Genomic DNA, 15,357 nt, shown 5'->3' on the forward strand with positions numbered 1-15,357 from the left:
ATCTGAAACCAGGCACTCCCATATGGGATGCAAACATCTTAGCTGCTACATCAAAGTCTCACCCCCGATGTAGGTTTCTAAGCAGGCCAAGTTTCTCTTGTTCATGTTCTTCATATTCCTTTTCCCAAGCCTTCTTCCAGAAAATGGTGTATTTCTTGGTTACAGCTATTAAAAGGATTGGTTGTCAAGCAAACCCAGAAAAAGTATTTTATGCAAGTAAAATTAGTCCTCTTCCAAAAAAAAATTGCCTTTTAAAATGCTGCTCACTCATTATAGAATTATGAACAATTTGGAAAGGATAAGAACATAAAAGGGAAAAATATAATCATCATAATTTTACCAGCTAAAGCCAACCACTATTAATATTTTGATGTGTTTCTTCTCTTCTTTCTATACATAGTTTTAATCATGCTGTACACATTACTTTTTAGTAAAAATATATTTGGGGCTAGTGCTGTGGCGTAGCAGGTACAGCTGCCGCCTACAGTGCTGGCATTCCATATGTGCACCAGTTTGAGTCCTGGCCGCTCCTCTTCTGATCCAGCTCTCTGCTATGGCCTGGGAAAGCAGTAGAAAATGGGCCATGTGCTTGGGCCCCTGCACTTATGTGGGAGACCTGGAGGAAGCTCCTGGCTCCTGGCTTTGGATTGGCGCAGCTGCAGCCATCTGGGGAGTGAACCAGAAGACTTCTTTCTCTCTCTGCCTCTGCTCTGCCTTTCAAATAAATAAATAATAATAAAAAATATTTATTTGTTTGAAAGGCAGAGTGACAGAAAGAAAGGGCATGACAGAGAGAGAAAGATTTTCCATCTTTCAGTTCACTCCCCAAATGGCTACAGCAGCCAGATCTGAGCCAAGCTGAAACCAGGAGCTAGGAACTCCATCTAAGGCTCCAGTGTGGGTGACAGGGGCCCAAGAATTTGGGCCACCTTCTACTGTTTTCTCGAGCATATTAGCAGGGAGCTGTACTGGAAGTGGAGCAGCTGTGACTTGAACCAGAACTCTGCCATAAGATGCTGGTATAGCCAGTGTGGAGTAACCAGCTGCGCCACAATGCTGGCCCATGTATGTTACTTTTCATATATTTTTACATCATACATTAGTTTTGATTTAATTACAGTTAAGCAGTAAGCATTTAAAATACATAATTTCCCATTATTTTCTGTATTTTGTTAGTACCTTAAGATAGAACCTCAGAGTTAAAATTTCTGGGTTAAAAGGATGTGAGTTAGATTTGGACTGTTTAAGCAAGTTTTGAAAATCTAGATTCTATATGTTTGATTTGAATACTTATTTACATATTGGCCATGAAATATTTGCATATCAATAACTCCCTAGTTAATGACACCCAATCTGTCTGTGGCTCTTTTAGACAACCTCTTCTTTTGATTAGAAAGATGATTAAGTCATGAAGACTGGGAGAAAGGCTGCTGGGACTCAGGAGAGAAGATACAATTGAAGGGAGAGAACAGGTTTGGTGAGCAAGAGTTTCTAATCGGAGAAGGTGCACAGGTGATAGGCTGCTTTCTCATGCTAGTGTTGCAATTGTGGACCTCAACCACAAGCTTCCATTCCTCTCTTTCCTTAACACATACCACACGCTATATCTGTCTCTTTGAAACTTCAGCTTCTTCCTCCCCCCTGTATTAGATTCTTGTGCCTCCTGCTTCAGTATCCTGGTAACACAAGGCACAGATAAGAACTTACTCTTGCACTGTAATTTGGAGAATTTACATAGGTGAGGGCAGGAATTTGGGGCTTCTGCCCAGCTCTTAGCAGAGGCCCCAAGTACAAGATGCAGGGGTGAATGAGAGGCACACTTGTGGACGCTGAAGACTTCTGTCCCCTCTCTTGTGCACATTTGCCAAGGGATGGCCTTTGAACAGTCCCTACTGGGAGGTTCATTTCCTAATATGCCCCTCCAGCGTTCAGATTCTCCCTTCCCCTTGTTTCCAGTGTCCCTCTACCAAAGGAAATCCCTGCACACAGCAGAGAGATGGTGCCTCAGTTTCCCCCATCAGTTGTTGGGTAGACGTTGCTAGCTCCTTATGAGGAGAGGGGCGGTGGCGCAATGTGGGACAGGTATTTCCCCTGAGCTTCTTCCAGGTCCCATCTCTCCTCTCCTGGGGCCTCCAGGTTGGAGTCCAGGAATCCATGTAGGCAGGCTTGCCGGTAAGTGTCTCTGAGGGCCTGTGGAAGGGGAGTCAAGGCAGATGAATGTAATGAGCTGGCAAGCGAGGGAGCAGAGAGGCAGAATCTTATAGTAGGCAGAAGTCTTGGGAGACCTGGAAGGAAATGATGAAAACTAAAGCATCACATTGCAAACTGAAAAGAGGCCACCTCTTTCCAGGTCCCTAGAGAGAGATGCTTTCTGGTGGAAGCTGGACATTCAAATAGAGTATTTTAGACAGAATTTGTCCTATGTGTACATGTCACCTATTATTAAAAAAATTCACTTAAGCTCTTGGAAGGTGGTAAATCTATTTCCATTTCTTTCATGCATTATCTGTCAAAGTTAATGTGTTAATGTTCAAGTAGAAAGGTTAAATGTGGATAGGCTTGCATTTACTTCCCATTTGACATTTACTTGATTGTGCACTCCTGCTCATAGCACACACAGCAATTGACAAAGTCAAGCCATTGGGTTCATTTAGGCTATGGGCAGCGGCGCAAATGCAAATACATTTTTTTCCACTTTTTACTTGTGAACAAGTGGTTGGCCTATTTTTTATTTTATTTTTTTTGGTTGAGAATTTAGAGCTAAGTGATCATCAAGTGCTCACCTGGTTTTCTCTCATGCTGGTCTGAAGGTCTCTGAGCACTTCTTCCTTTTGAAGTTGATGATATTGTTGCTGCACTGGGTATGCTGAACCAGCCACATTATTTGTTTCTTTCTAAATTTTGTTGTGGCACCCAAGCTTCCGCACTTCTGTCTTATTTTTGTCCCTCTGCTTGGCCATGTGAAATGGAACATTATATTGACAAAGGATTAATTTGAACATTTCCATCTCTCTTACCCACTACTTTGCAGAGTGTGAACTGGTGTCACAGCTATTTCAACAAGATGCCAGTAGCCTGTTTCCATAAAATTCTCCCAATTCCATTATGTGCAGTGCACCTGCAGCAAAATTGACTTTTACTTTAAAATGAGCATTTGTCTATTTGGAGATGGATCAGAAGCAATCCAAGTAGCAGCTTCAAGATCATTTCAAGGCTATGTGTGGATTGAAATTTTAAGGCTGCTTACCTAGCCCTCTCATTGAAAGTAGTTTATCTTTCTTTGGTAACTGAAGTGCCTCCAGTTAAACTTGGTGTAAAATCTGCTGTAATTGACCTGATCTTGATACTATGTGTTACAGGTGGAATTTTGGTAGGAAAAGTTAGCAACTGTGGGTTTAATTTGAATTATTGAATTAATGGAAAAATTTTCATGTGTAATTTTCACATTACTTTTATTTAAAATCTAAATTTCAACCAATTAAAATCTGTGACCATCTGTGACAGTGATGCTAAAAACTCAGGACAACAGTTTTAGCATATACCTCAGTCTATATTTAGAATCAGAAAGTCTTCAGTGAACCAAAAAATACATTACATGCTAGTTATTTTAAGAAGAGAAAAGATAGAAATTGAGCCCTTTCTGTTATCAGTGCAATATGCATAAAACTGATAGGGGCTTTTTTTTTTTTTTTGCTCTGCTTTAGGTTTGGCCACATCTGAGATGATAATGTTGAGTTGCTTAGCATCTCTCAATCTAAAATCCTAAATATTGGCAGATATTATCTCCTCCATTTTAACAATGAGAAATATTCAGCTAAAGCTAGTAAAAAGCCAAGATAAATCAGCATGCAGAAGCATAGTGGAATTAGAAGTTGGTCCCAGCTGCCCCCTTTAGAGACTAATTGTGACACTAGATGCTAGTCTTTACTGTTATGTAAATAAGAGGATGGCCTTTATTGGTTTATTAGTCTTTTTGGGTTTCTTTCTCTTGGGGTATTTGAGGAAAAAAGGAAGCTAAGTTCATTGAATAGTTTTTACAAAACTCTGGTGTCTACTTTCAGGTCTCATTGTCTTCTTCACTGGTCAGCATGTACATACTTGAAACCATAATTTTGGGAAAATATAGCCCAGATTTTTCCGGAACTTGCCACAACAACTGGAAAGAAATGGATATTTAACTATTAAGAAAGATTTGAAACAGAAGGATCAGTGCTTCTCAAAATTAAGGAATTGTATATATGTGAAAAAGCTTTTTCACTTGTCAAAAATCAGTGCTTAATGAGCCTTTTTGACATAAAGAATAATTTACTGTTGTGCATGTCATAGGGTTATCATTTTAGAATTATTTTGTTTTAAAAATTTATCTGAGGGCTGTGACATAGGAGGTGAAGCTGCTGCCTACAGCGCCAGTATCCCATCTGGGCACCAGTTCAAGTCCTGGCTGCTCTACTTCAGATTCAGTTCTCTGCTGTGGCCTGGGAAAGCAGTAGAAGACGGCCCAAGTCCTTGGGCCCCTGCATCCGTGTGACAACATTATCATCTCAGATGTGACCCAGAAGAAGCTCCAGGCTCCTGGCTTCAGATTGACCCAGCTTTGGCTGTTGTGGCCATTTGGGGATTAAACCAGCAGATGGAAGACTTCTCTCTCTCTGCTTCTGCCTCTCTGTAACTCTGCCTTTCCAATAAAAAAAACCTTTAAAAAATTCATCTGGGATCTATAATATTAGTTGAGTTCTTTTTTTTAAAGATTTATTTTATTTATTTGAAAGAGTTACAGAGAGAGGTAAAGACAGAGAGGTCTTCCATCTGCTCATTCATTCCCCAGATGGCCACAATGGCAGGAGCTACACCGATTGGAAGCCAGGAGCTAGAAGCTTCTTCTGAGTCTCTCACGTGGGTGCAGGGGCCCAAGGACTTGGGCCTTCTTCTACTGCTTTCCCAGGCCATAGCAGAGAGCTGGGTCGGAAGAGGAGCAGCCGGGACTAGAGCCAGCAATGCCCATGTGGGATGCCGGCATTGCAGGCCAGGGCTTTAACCCATTGCACCACAGCACCGGCCCCAGTTGAGCTATTTTCATACTTGACTAATAATTTAAAGTTAAGTATGTTTTTCATTAGTGGTAGGATGGCATATAAACCTCTATATTGTGCTTAATGATGTATCTGTGGAATTTTGTTTTTAGAACATTAAAGCATTAGAATAAAATAAACATAAAATTTAGGAAGGTTCTAAAGTTTAGCTTGCAAAATTAAGCAAATACACCCTGCAGTATCTATGAATATGGATTAAGATTTGGATATAAAATTATTGAGATTTTCTCTCCTTATCACAGCTGTATATATTCTGGAAATGTGAAAGTGATCATCATATTTTCTGAAGAAAAAAGTACAGTGGTCCCTTCTTCACCATCTTTAATTGTACATTCTGTACTTCCAGTTATCTGTGGTCAAATTATAGTAAATGGAAAATACTAGAAGTAAATGATCCATATGTTTTAAATTGTGCAGTGTTCCAGTCTGATTACATTTTGTACAGTTGTGCACTGTCCCACCCAGGATGTGAATCATTCCTTTGTGGAGTGTATCCACTGTGGATGCACTACCCGCCTGTTAGTCCCTTGGTAGCCTCTTTGTTATCAGGTTGACAGTACTGGTATCACAGTGCTTGTGTCCAAGTAGTCATCATTTTGTTTAATAATGGACCCCCAATACAAGAGAAGTGATGGTGGCAATTCAAATATGCCAAAGGGAAGCCATAAAGTGCTGCTTTTGTGTGAAAAGGAAAGGAAAAACATACACCTGTGTTTGCTGCTGCCTACAGTATAATATGATATTTTGAAAGAAAGACCACCTCACCTAACTTTTGTTACAGTAAACTGTTATAACTATTATATTTTATTTTGTTTGTTGTCAGCCTCTTGCTGTGCCTAATTTATAAGGTAAACTTTTTCACAGATATGTCTGTATGGGAAAAACCAGTGCAGCTGGCCCTCTGCATCCATGGGTTTTGCATCCCTGGATTCAGCCAAGCACAGGGAAAAAATTGCTGCTGTACTGAAAACATAGAGACGTTTTGTCTTGTCATCATCCCCTAAGCAATACGGTGTAGAACTATTTACACAGTGTTTATATCATGTTAGGTGTTTCACGTGGTCCGGGGGTGATTTAAATTGTACGGCAGATGAGCTTAGCTGATGGCAAATACCATGCCATTTTACGAGAGGACTTGAGCATCTTCAGTTCCTAGTATCTGAGGGGTGTCCTGGAGCCAATCCCCCATGAATCCTGAAGTATGACTCTGTCTGAAGAGTTTGGCGCTATCAGTGGTTTCAGGCGCCTACTGAGGATCTTGGAATTTGTCTACTGTGGTGAAAGGGAGTACTCTGGAAACTTTGTCTTTCAGAATAGTGTACAAATATGGACATTTAATTACTTGGATGACTTCTAACATTTGTAGGCATTCTGCAAATTAAACTGCTTCTTCTAGCAAATATTTTATAGTTGGGGTGGGGATAGAAAGAGAGAGAGAGAGACAACAACTTCCAGTTTCTGGTTCACTCCCAAATGCCCGAAACAGCCAGGACTGGGCCAGGCCAAAGCCAGGAACCAGGAACTCCATCTGGGTCTCCCAGGTGGGTGACAGGAACCAAATACTTCAGCAATCATCTGCTGCTTTGTAGGGTGTGCATAAGCAGGAAGCTGGTCAGAAGTGGAGCGAGGACTTGAACTCAGGGACTCTGATATGGGATGTGAGTATCCAAGGCAGTGCCAAACACTGTACTAAATGCTCGCCCCATCTTTGCTCATTTTTAAACAGGGTTATTTGATTTTTTTGATAGGTCAGTTGTAGGAGTTGTATATCTATGAGTAGTCTAGATAGTAAACTCTTTTGAAATGCATGTGATTTATTTTATCCCATTTTGTAAATTGCCTTTTATTCTGTTTATCATGCCCTTTGATATACACAAAAAATTAGATTTAATGTAGTTCCGCTTGATTACTTTTGTTGTGTATGTAGCATTAGTTATTTTGGGAAGTTTAAAAATGTATTGTTACAGTTGTTTACTTATTCTTTTGATCCTTATTCCCTAAAGTCTACAAGATTTTTTTTAATAATGCCTTGTCATTATTTTATTAATTTAATTTAATTTTGATTTTTGCTGTCTGTGGAAGAGCCTCTATTTACTTTATCTAATGTAGAATTTTGTATTTATTATTTAACCAGATGTTAATAGAAATTGTGTTAAACCAATACAACAATTTAGGGAGGATTCACATTTTCACTATGTTGATTCTTCCAATCCATGAATGTGGTTTGTCTCTCCAGGTATTTAGATCTTAGTTGATTTCTTTTCATTAATATCCTGTATACGTTTTGTTACATTTATATCTAAGTATATACTTTTCATTGGAGCAGTTATTAATGGTATGCAATTTTAAATTTGTTTTCTTTTTTGATAGTATGTAGAAATGCAGTTAGTTTTAGTGTTTTGAATTTCTATTTTACAACCTTCCTGAACATACTTTTTGGTTACAGGAATTGTGATGTAGTGGGTAAAGCCACTACCCACGAAGCCAGCATATCATATGGGCCCCTGTTTCTGTCCTGTTTCTGTTCACTTCTGATCCAGCTCCCTGATAGTGGCCTGGGGAAAGCACTGGACGATGACCCAAGTGCTTAGGCCCTTGCCACCCATGTGGGAAACCTCGAAGAAGCTCCTTGTTCCTGACTTCAGCCTGGCCCAGTCCTGGCTTTTGTGGCCATTTAGGGAGTGAACAGTAAATGGCAGATCTCTGTCTCTCTGTCTTACACTCTCTGACTGTATCTCTGACTTTCATATAAATCCTTAAACAAAAACAGGCATGTCATCTGAAAATAGAGACAGTTTAATTTCTTTCTTTGCAATCTGTATGCCTTTATTTTTCTTGCATTATTACAATGACTAGAATTTTCAGCACAATGGTAAATAAAAGTGATGAGAGTGGACATCGTTCCCGTGGTCCCAGTCTTGGAAATAATTTAGTCTTTCTCTATTTACTTTTCAAATTTTCTTTTCACTGTTTAAGATTGATTTATTTTATCTATTTCAAAGGCAGAGTGCGCGTGCGCGCGCGTGCACACACACACACACACACAGAGAAAGAGAGAGAGAGAGAGAGAGAGAGAGAGAGAGAGATTTTCCCTCTGTTGGTTCGCTCCTCAAATGGCTGCAATGGCCAGGGCTGAGCCAAGCTGAAGCCAGGAGCTTCTTCCTGGCCATCTTCGGCTGCTTTCCCAGGTGTATCAGCAGGAAGCTGGGTTGAAAATGGAGCAGCTGGTTCTAAAATGGGATGCCAGTGTCACAGGTGGAGGCCTTATCCACTATGCCACAACACTGGTATATAATATATTATATTATTATAAAGACAGAGACGCACAGAAACAGATGGAGAGTCTTCCATCCACTGTTTTCTTCTCATGTGCATGCAATAGCCAGGACTGGGCCAGGCCCAAGCCACGGGCCTGGAACTCTATTTCCCACATGGATGTCAGGGACCCAAGTACTAGAGCCATCATTTGCTACCACCCAGGGTGTGCATTAATGGGAAGCTGGATCAGAAGTGGAGTAGCTGAGGCGCCAACTACGTGCTCTGATATTGGATGTGGGTGTCACAAGCAGTGACTTAACCACTGTGTCACACACTCACCTCTCAGCTTTTTCCTGTTAACTGTAGTTTTTTTGTACGTGTTCTTTTTAGTATCAAGGAAGATCTCTGTTCTTAGAGTACTGAAGCTTTTTATCCCAAATAGATGCTGAATTATATCAAATGCTTTTTCTACATCAATTGATATGGGCATATGATTTTCTTACTTAGCTTTCTGATATGGTGAATCACATTTTTTGAAAGATTTATTTATTTACTTTGAAAGAGTGACAGAGAGGGGGAGGGAAAGATCCCTAAACTGCTGGCTTCCTCCCCAAATGTCCACAATGGCCAGAGCTGGTCCAGGCAGAAGCCAGGAGCCTGGAACTCTTTCCAGGTCTACCATGTGGGTGGCGAGGGCCCAAGTACTTCTGCCATCTTCTGCTGCCTTTTCAGGTGCGTTTGTAGGAAGCTAGATTAGAAGAGGAGCAGCCAGGACTCAAACTGGTGCTTTGATATAGGGCACCACCATTGTAAGCAGGGACTTAACCCACTGCACTGTAACATCGGCCCCACTGATTGATTTTTGAGTATTACATCACCTTTGTATACATGGAGTGAATCTCGTTTGGTTGTGATGCACACACACACATAAACATATACACACATGAGGGTACTTCAAAAATTTCATGAAAGTAATGGAACTGAAAAATAAGTATTTTGGCACAAGAATTTTTTAAATCTGTGCCCAATTTTTCATAATATACATTTTGTGCAAATATCTGAAAACTCCTTGTGTGTGTGTTTTGTGTATATGTACACATCACTGAATTCAATTTGTAAAGTTAAATATTTTTATATCTAAATTCATGAGATACTGGTCTGTGTTTCCTATTCATTGTGCTTTCTTTATTTTCTATTTCTAAAGTATAGTTTATAAAATTGGTATGACTTTTTCTTTGAGTATTTGGGAGAATTCTATAATAAAATTAGCTGGGCCTGGAGATTTCTGTGTCATGAGCTCTTTAGTTACAAAATCAAAATGATTTAGAGTTAGACAGTGAGAGAGAGAGAGAGAGAGAGAGAGAGAAAGATAAAGATCTTCCTTCCATTGGTTCACTCCTCAAATGGCCGCTCTGGCCGGCGAGCTGCAGCCGGGCGCGCTACGCCAATCCAAAGCCAGGAGCCAGGTGCTTCCTCCTGGTCTCCTATGCGGGTGCAGGGCCCAAACACTTGGGCCATCTTTCCCTGCCCTCATGGGCCACAGCAGAGAACTGAACAGAGGAGCAACTGGGACAGAATCCGGCGCCCCAACCAGGACTAGAACCTGGGGTGCCGGCACCACAGGCAGAGGATTACCCAAGTGAGCCACAGCGCCGGCCAAAATCAAAATCATTTAATAGTTATAGAACCATTCAGATGATCTGTTTTGTCTTGATAGAGATTTGTTAGTTTGTGGGTTTTAAGGAATTGATCCATTTTCTTTTACTTGTGGAATTTAAGAATGTAAAGGTCCTTATAGTTTTCTCTCATTATGCTGTTAATGTGTCTAGGTTCAGGTTAGGTAGTCTCTTTTTAGTGTTCTTATTGGGCATTTGTGCCTTTGAAAATCTTTGTCATTATTGCTAGAAGTTTATCTATTTTATTGATCCTTTTAAAAGGTCCAGAGATTTTGTTTGTTCAGTTTATTTATTCCCTGTTATTTTCTTGTTTTTAATTCCATTAATTTCTGCTTCCTTTGTATTCTTTCTTTTTGTATACTTTGGGTTTATTTTTCTCTTCTGGTTTCTTGAGGAATAAACTTAATTATTGATTACAGATTGTCTTTTCTAGTTTAAGTATTTAATACTCTAAATTTCCCTCAGCCTGGGTTTAGTTGTTATATCTTACAGATTGTGATATGTTGTGTTTCCATTTTTATTCATTTTTATATATTTTAAATTTCTTTTGAGACATCCTTAACCTATAGTTTGTTGAGAAACATATTGTGTTATTTCCAAGAGCGCCACTTTTTCTAGTCTCCATGGTTGCACATGAGAAATTTGCTGCCATTTGAGTTGTTGCTTCTTTATAGATATTATGTCATTCCTCTTGGCTGTTTTTTCAAGCTTTTTTTCCTTTGTCTTTATATTTCAGAAATATAATTTGGGTGTGTTGTGCAGATCTCTTTGGGTTTATCCTGTATGGACTTTGCATTGCTTCTTGAATCTGTAGGTTTATGTCTTTTGCCTAATTCAGGAAATTTCCAATATTTAATTCTTCAAACATCTTGTCATTCATTCCTACATTCTCTCTTGGTTTCTTACAATATTAAATTATCTGCAGTTTCCCCAAAAATATTGGAGGCTTTGTTCACTATTTTTTCATATCTGCTTTCCTCTGTTGTTCTGATTGAGCAAATTCTTCTTCATATTCAATAACCCTATCTTCAAAAACTGGAAGTTTAAAAATGGATATGTTTGCTTCAGTGGGTAAGTTGCTATTTAGGACACCTGCATCCCATATCACAGCACCTGGTTTGAGTCCTGGTTACTACACTTACCATCCAGTTCCTGCTAATACCTTTTGTGGTAGGCATCAGATGATGGCTCAAATAGCTGGGTCCCTGCTACTCATATGGGAGACCCAGATGGAGTTCCGGGTTCCTGGGGTTGAGCTGGGTCAGCCCTGGCTCTTACATTTATAGAGTGAATCAGGGGATGGATACAATCTCTGCCTTTCAAATGAATTGATAATTTATAAATAAATAAGTAGTTCTATCCTCAGTCATTTCCACTTTACAGTTGAGACAATCTAGCAAGGTTTTAATTTAAGTTATTGTATTTTTAAGCTATGTGGTTTCCATTGGGTTCTTTTTTAAAAAAAAAAAAACAACATTTATTCATTTGAAAGGCAGAGTTATAGAGAAGAAGAGACAGAGAGAAAGAGACCTTCCATCCACTGGCTCACTCCCCAAATGACTGCAGTGGCCAGGCTGAAGCCCATAGCCTGGAACTGCATCAGATCCTACTGTATGAGTGGCAGGGATTTAAGCTCTTGGACCATCTTCAACTGCTTTCCTAGGCACATTAACATGGAACTGAATCAGTGGAGCGACTGGGTCTCCAACAAGTGCTCATATGGGGTGCTGGCTTGGTTGCAAATGGTTTAACTAGCTGGACCACAGACTGGCTCCTATTTAGCTCTTTTTTATAACTTTTGTTTAATTGCTGAAGTTTTCTATTTTTTTCATTTGTTGCAACAGGTTCTAAAATAAATTACTGAAGCATTTTTAAAAGATAGCTACTTTTTTTTTTCTTTTTTGATAGGCAGAGTGGACAGTGAGAGAGAGACAGAGAGAAAGGTCTTCCTTTTTTCCATTGGTTCACCCCCCCAATGGCTGCTGCAGCCGGTGCACTGTGGCTGGCGCACCACACTGATCCGAAGCCAGGAGCCAGGTGCTTCTCCTGCCCTCCCATGCTGGTGCAGGGCCCAAGTACTTGGGCCATCCTCCACTGCACTCCCTGGCCACAGCAGAGAGCTGGACTGGAAGAGGAGCAACCGGGACAGAATCCGGCACCCCGACCAGGACTAGAACCTGGGGTGCTGGCACCACAGGCAGAGGATTAGCCTATTGAACCGTGGCACCGGCCAAGATAGCTGCTTTAAAATTCTTGTTAGATAATTTTAATATTTGACTATCTTTGTGTTGCCAATGCTATGGTATTTTCTTGTTCAGAATTTGGTTTTCCTCGTTTTTAGTATGACATAATTTTTGATTGTGTTCTTGGCATCTTGACAATTATTTTGGGAGACTCTCAATCCTATAAATCTCATGTTTTAGCAGTTGATCACTGTGATTAGGTTTAGTGTGTAGGATCTGGTCTACCTTTCTGTGCTATAGTTTCCATGACAGTTTAATTTTCAGAGCCATTTCAATGGTACTTTCATGTGAGTAATTCTATGTGCTCCTCAATAATTCTGCTAATGATGTCTGTGATGTTATAAGGGACTTCTATGGGCTGCTGCCTTCTTAGGGATGGGAGGAGGTTGTAGCAGGTGCTATAGTCTTCTTATAACTTTGATCTAGGTCTTCTTATACCTTTGGGCAGAGGGAAGACAGGCACACAGTCTCTGCTGACACTCTCCACCAATGATTCAGATCATCTTCCAATGCCTCCTTTGTGAAGCAGATATCTCAGCCCAGTGCTAGGTCCCTGTTGAACTTTCCTTTTCTGGTCCTTTGCCTAGAGACAGGAGGCTTTATCTGTGCCTGTTGGTGGTTATGGATTCCAGGCCTCTGACACTCAACCCTTGGGTAGATAGGAGATAAAAAGAAAACCCAGGGAACTCAGCACACACATTATTGTTCCTCAGGTGCCAAGGTTCCTAGCCAATCTTCCTTCTAATTTCCAGATTTCAGAATCCTTTCATTGTTGTCTGATGGATAATTATCAGGGTAGTTAGTTGTATATAGAGAGGAGGAACAGGGGAAATAGAATCTGTTGTATTTAAAAAAATTTTTTTTTGAGAGAGATCTCCCATCTGCTGGTTCACTCATCAAATGTTCTCAACAACCAGGGGTGGGCAAGGCTGAATCCAGAAGCCAGGAACTCAGTCCAAGTCTCACATCTGGTTGGCAGGGACTCAGCAACTTAAGCTATCACAACATGCTGCCACTCCAAGTGTGGATTAGCAGGAAGCTGAAATCAGGAGTGGAGCCAGGGCTCAAACTCAGGCACTCCGTGAGAGATGCTGGTGTCTCAAGCAGCATCTTTTTTTTTTTTTTTTAAAGATTTATTTATTTGAAAGAGTTACGCGGGGTGGGGGGGGGCCGGTCTTCATTCGCTGGTTCACTCCCCAATTGGCAGCAACAGCTGGAGTCATGCCGATCTAAAGCTACTAGCCAGGAGCTTTTCCAGGTCTCCCACGTGGGTGCAGGGGCCCAAGGACTTGGGCCATCTTCTACTGCTTTCCCAGGCTGTAGCAGAGAGCTGGATTGGAAGTGAAGCAGCTAGGTCTCGAACTGGCGCCCATATGGGATGCTGGCACTTCAGGCCAGGTTATTAACCCGTTGCGCCACAGCACCGGCCTCAAGCAGCATCTTAACCACTGTGCCAAATGCCTGTCCCATTCTTTCTCCTTTGTTCCAGAATGAGAGTACATGCCTTCCTATATATTGTTGTTACTTGATTGACAGTATACATAGAGACTTCTGCTGTATATCAAAGTATGATGACTATCTCAACAAAAGTATTTGTGACATTTTTGAGTTGCAACTGAATTAGTGGCTTTTATCATGAAATACCCTTTTTATTTGAAGGAAAAATTGACATACAAATCATAGTTTTTCAGACTTTGCTATTTGGCAGTAATTTTTCTTGGAAATGAACAAAGTGAGCCTATCACATCAGGTAAAACCAGTGACAGGTTTTGTTGCCAATGCCACAGTTTGTGTTTGCAAGAGAAAATCAGTTTTGGAAATTTGGAACCATCACCATGAGCCTGTTAGCTTTCCAACACCTAAAGACTTTTCTGATGAAATCATGTAGTGATTTTTTTTTTAATGTTGTATAATGAAATGTATCAATGTTTTAAAGATTTGCATAAGTGAGTAAATCAATATTTTTAAATGAATAAATTGTGTTGTTATAAAATCATGCACTGGTAAAAGTTCTATTTGAAGTATAAGATATACCATTGGATTTTTAGAAAGTTATTATTAATATATTCTTGATAATGCACATTTGTAGGATGTGATATTTTTATATATGTATATAATGTAGCATTATTAAATCAAGCCAATTAACATAGCCATCTCCTCACTTATCTATTGTATTTTATACTGAGACATTTGAAATTTGCTTAGTTTTTTTGAAATATATAATACATTATTACTGCCAATCTGCTGCATAATAGGTCTCCAAATCCAAATTCTGCCTGTCTATCTACAATTTGTACCTCTTTAAAGATTTATTTATTCATTTAAAAGGGTGGGGAAAGAGAGAGAGAGATCTCCCATCTGCTGTTCCCTTCTTAAATGCCCGCAACAGATGGTGTTGCCGGTGCTACTGGGAACTCAATCTGGGTTTCCACATGATGGTAGGAGCCCAGCTATTTGAATGGCTGCCTCCCATGATACACCTGTGCCATGCTCTTAGACTTCCTAGCCTGCAGAGCTCTGAGGTAAACTTATATTCTTTATAAATTACCTGGTCCCACATATTTTGCATTAAGAAGATACTGTCCTTTCCTCATTGTGTGTTCTTTGTCAGAGAATACCTTTGTCAAAAATCAGTTAATTGAGTGTATGGATTTATTTCCTAGTCTTGTATCCTGTTCTATTGGTTAATATGTCTGTTTTTATTTTCTGTGTTGTTTTGATTACAATAGCTTTTCAACATTTTGAAATAAGGGAGTATGAAGCTTCTAAATTTCTTTTTTGGTCAAGATTGTTTTAGCTATTCAGGTGGATCATTTGATTTTGATGTAACAGAATGAAAGCTCATTAACATGATCTCAGATTTCACACTGCAAATCTAAGAGATTACTGCTTGTTGAGCTTTGGTGTTGTTTCGAATTAGAATATCTTTATTTACATGAAAAAGTTATGGAAATATTCTTATTTTCAGTTGCATGTTTCTGTGAGGTCAAATTTTCTCATATACTTTATTTATTTATTTATTTTGCAGCCAGACTGAATTTATTCAAAGAAAAGAAACTTGCAGAGGTTAGCCAACTGCCAGCATGTGCA

At 39.8% G+C, this 15,357-nt stretch overlaps 1 protein-coding gene across 6 annotated transcripts in view; it reads left to right on the forward strand.

Annotated features, from left to right (window-relative positions):
- TTLL7 (tubulin tyrosine ligase like 7) overlaps positions 1 to 15,357 on the forward strand; it is a 160,301-nt gene that overhangs the window by 3,299 nt on the left and 141,645 nt on the right. The gene's annotated exons all lie outside the window — the stretch shown is intronic.

Source organism: Oryctolagus cuniculus, chromosome 7 (genome assembly GCF_964237555.1).
Source record: "Oryctolagus cuniculus chromosome 7, mOryCun1.1, whole genome shotgun sequence".
In the NCBI taxonomy this organism is placed as follows: Eukaryota; Metazoa; Chordata; class Mammalia; order Lagomorpha; family Leporidae; genus Oryctolagus; species Oryctolagus cuniculus.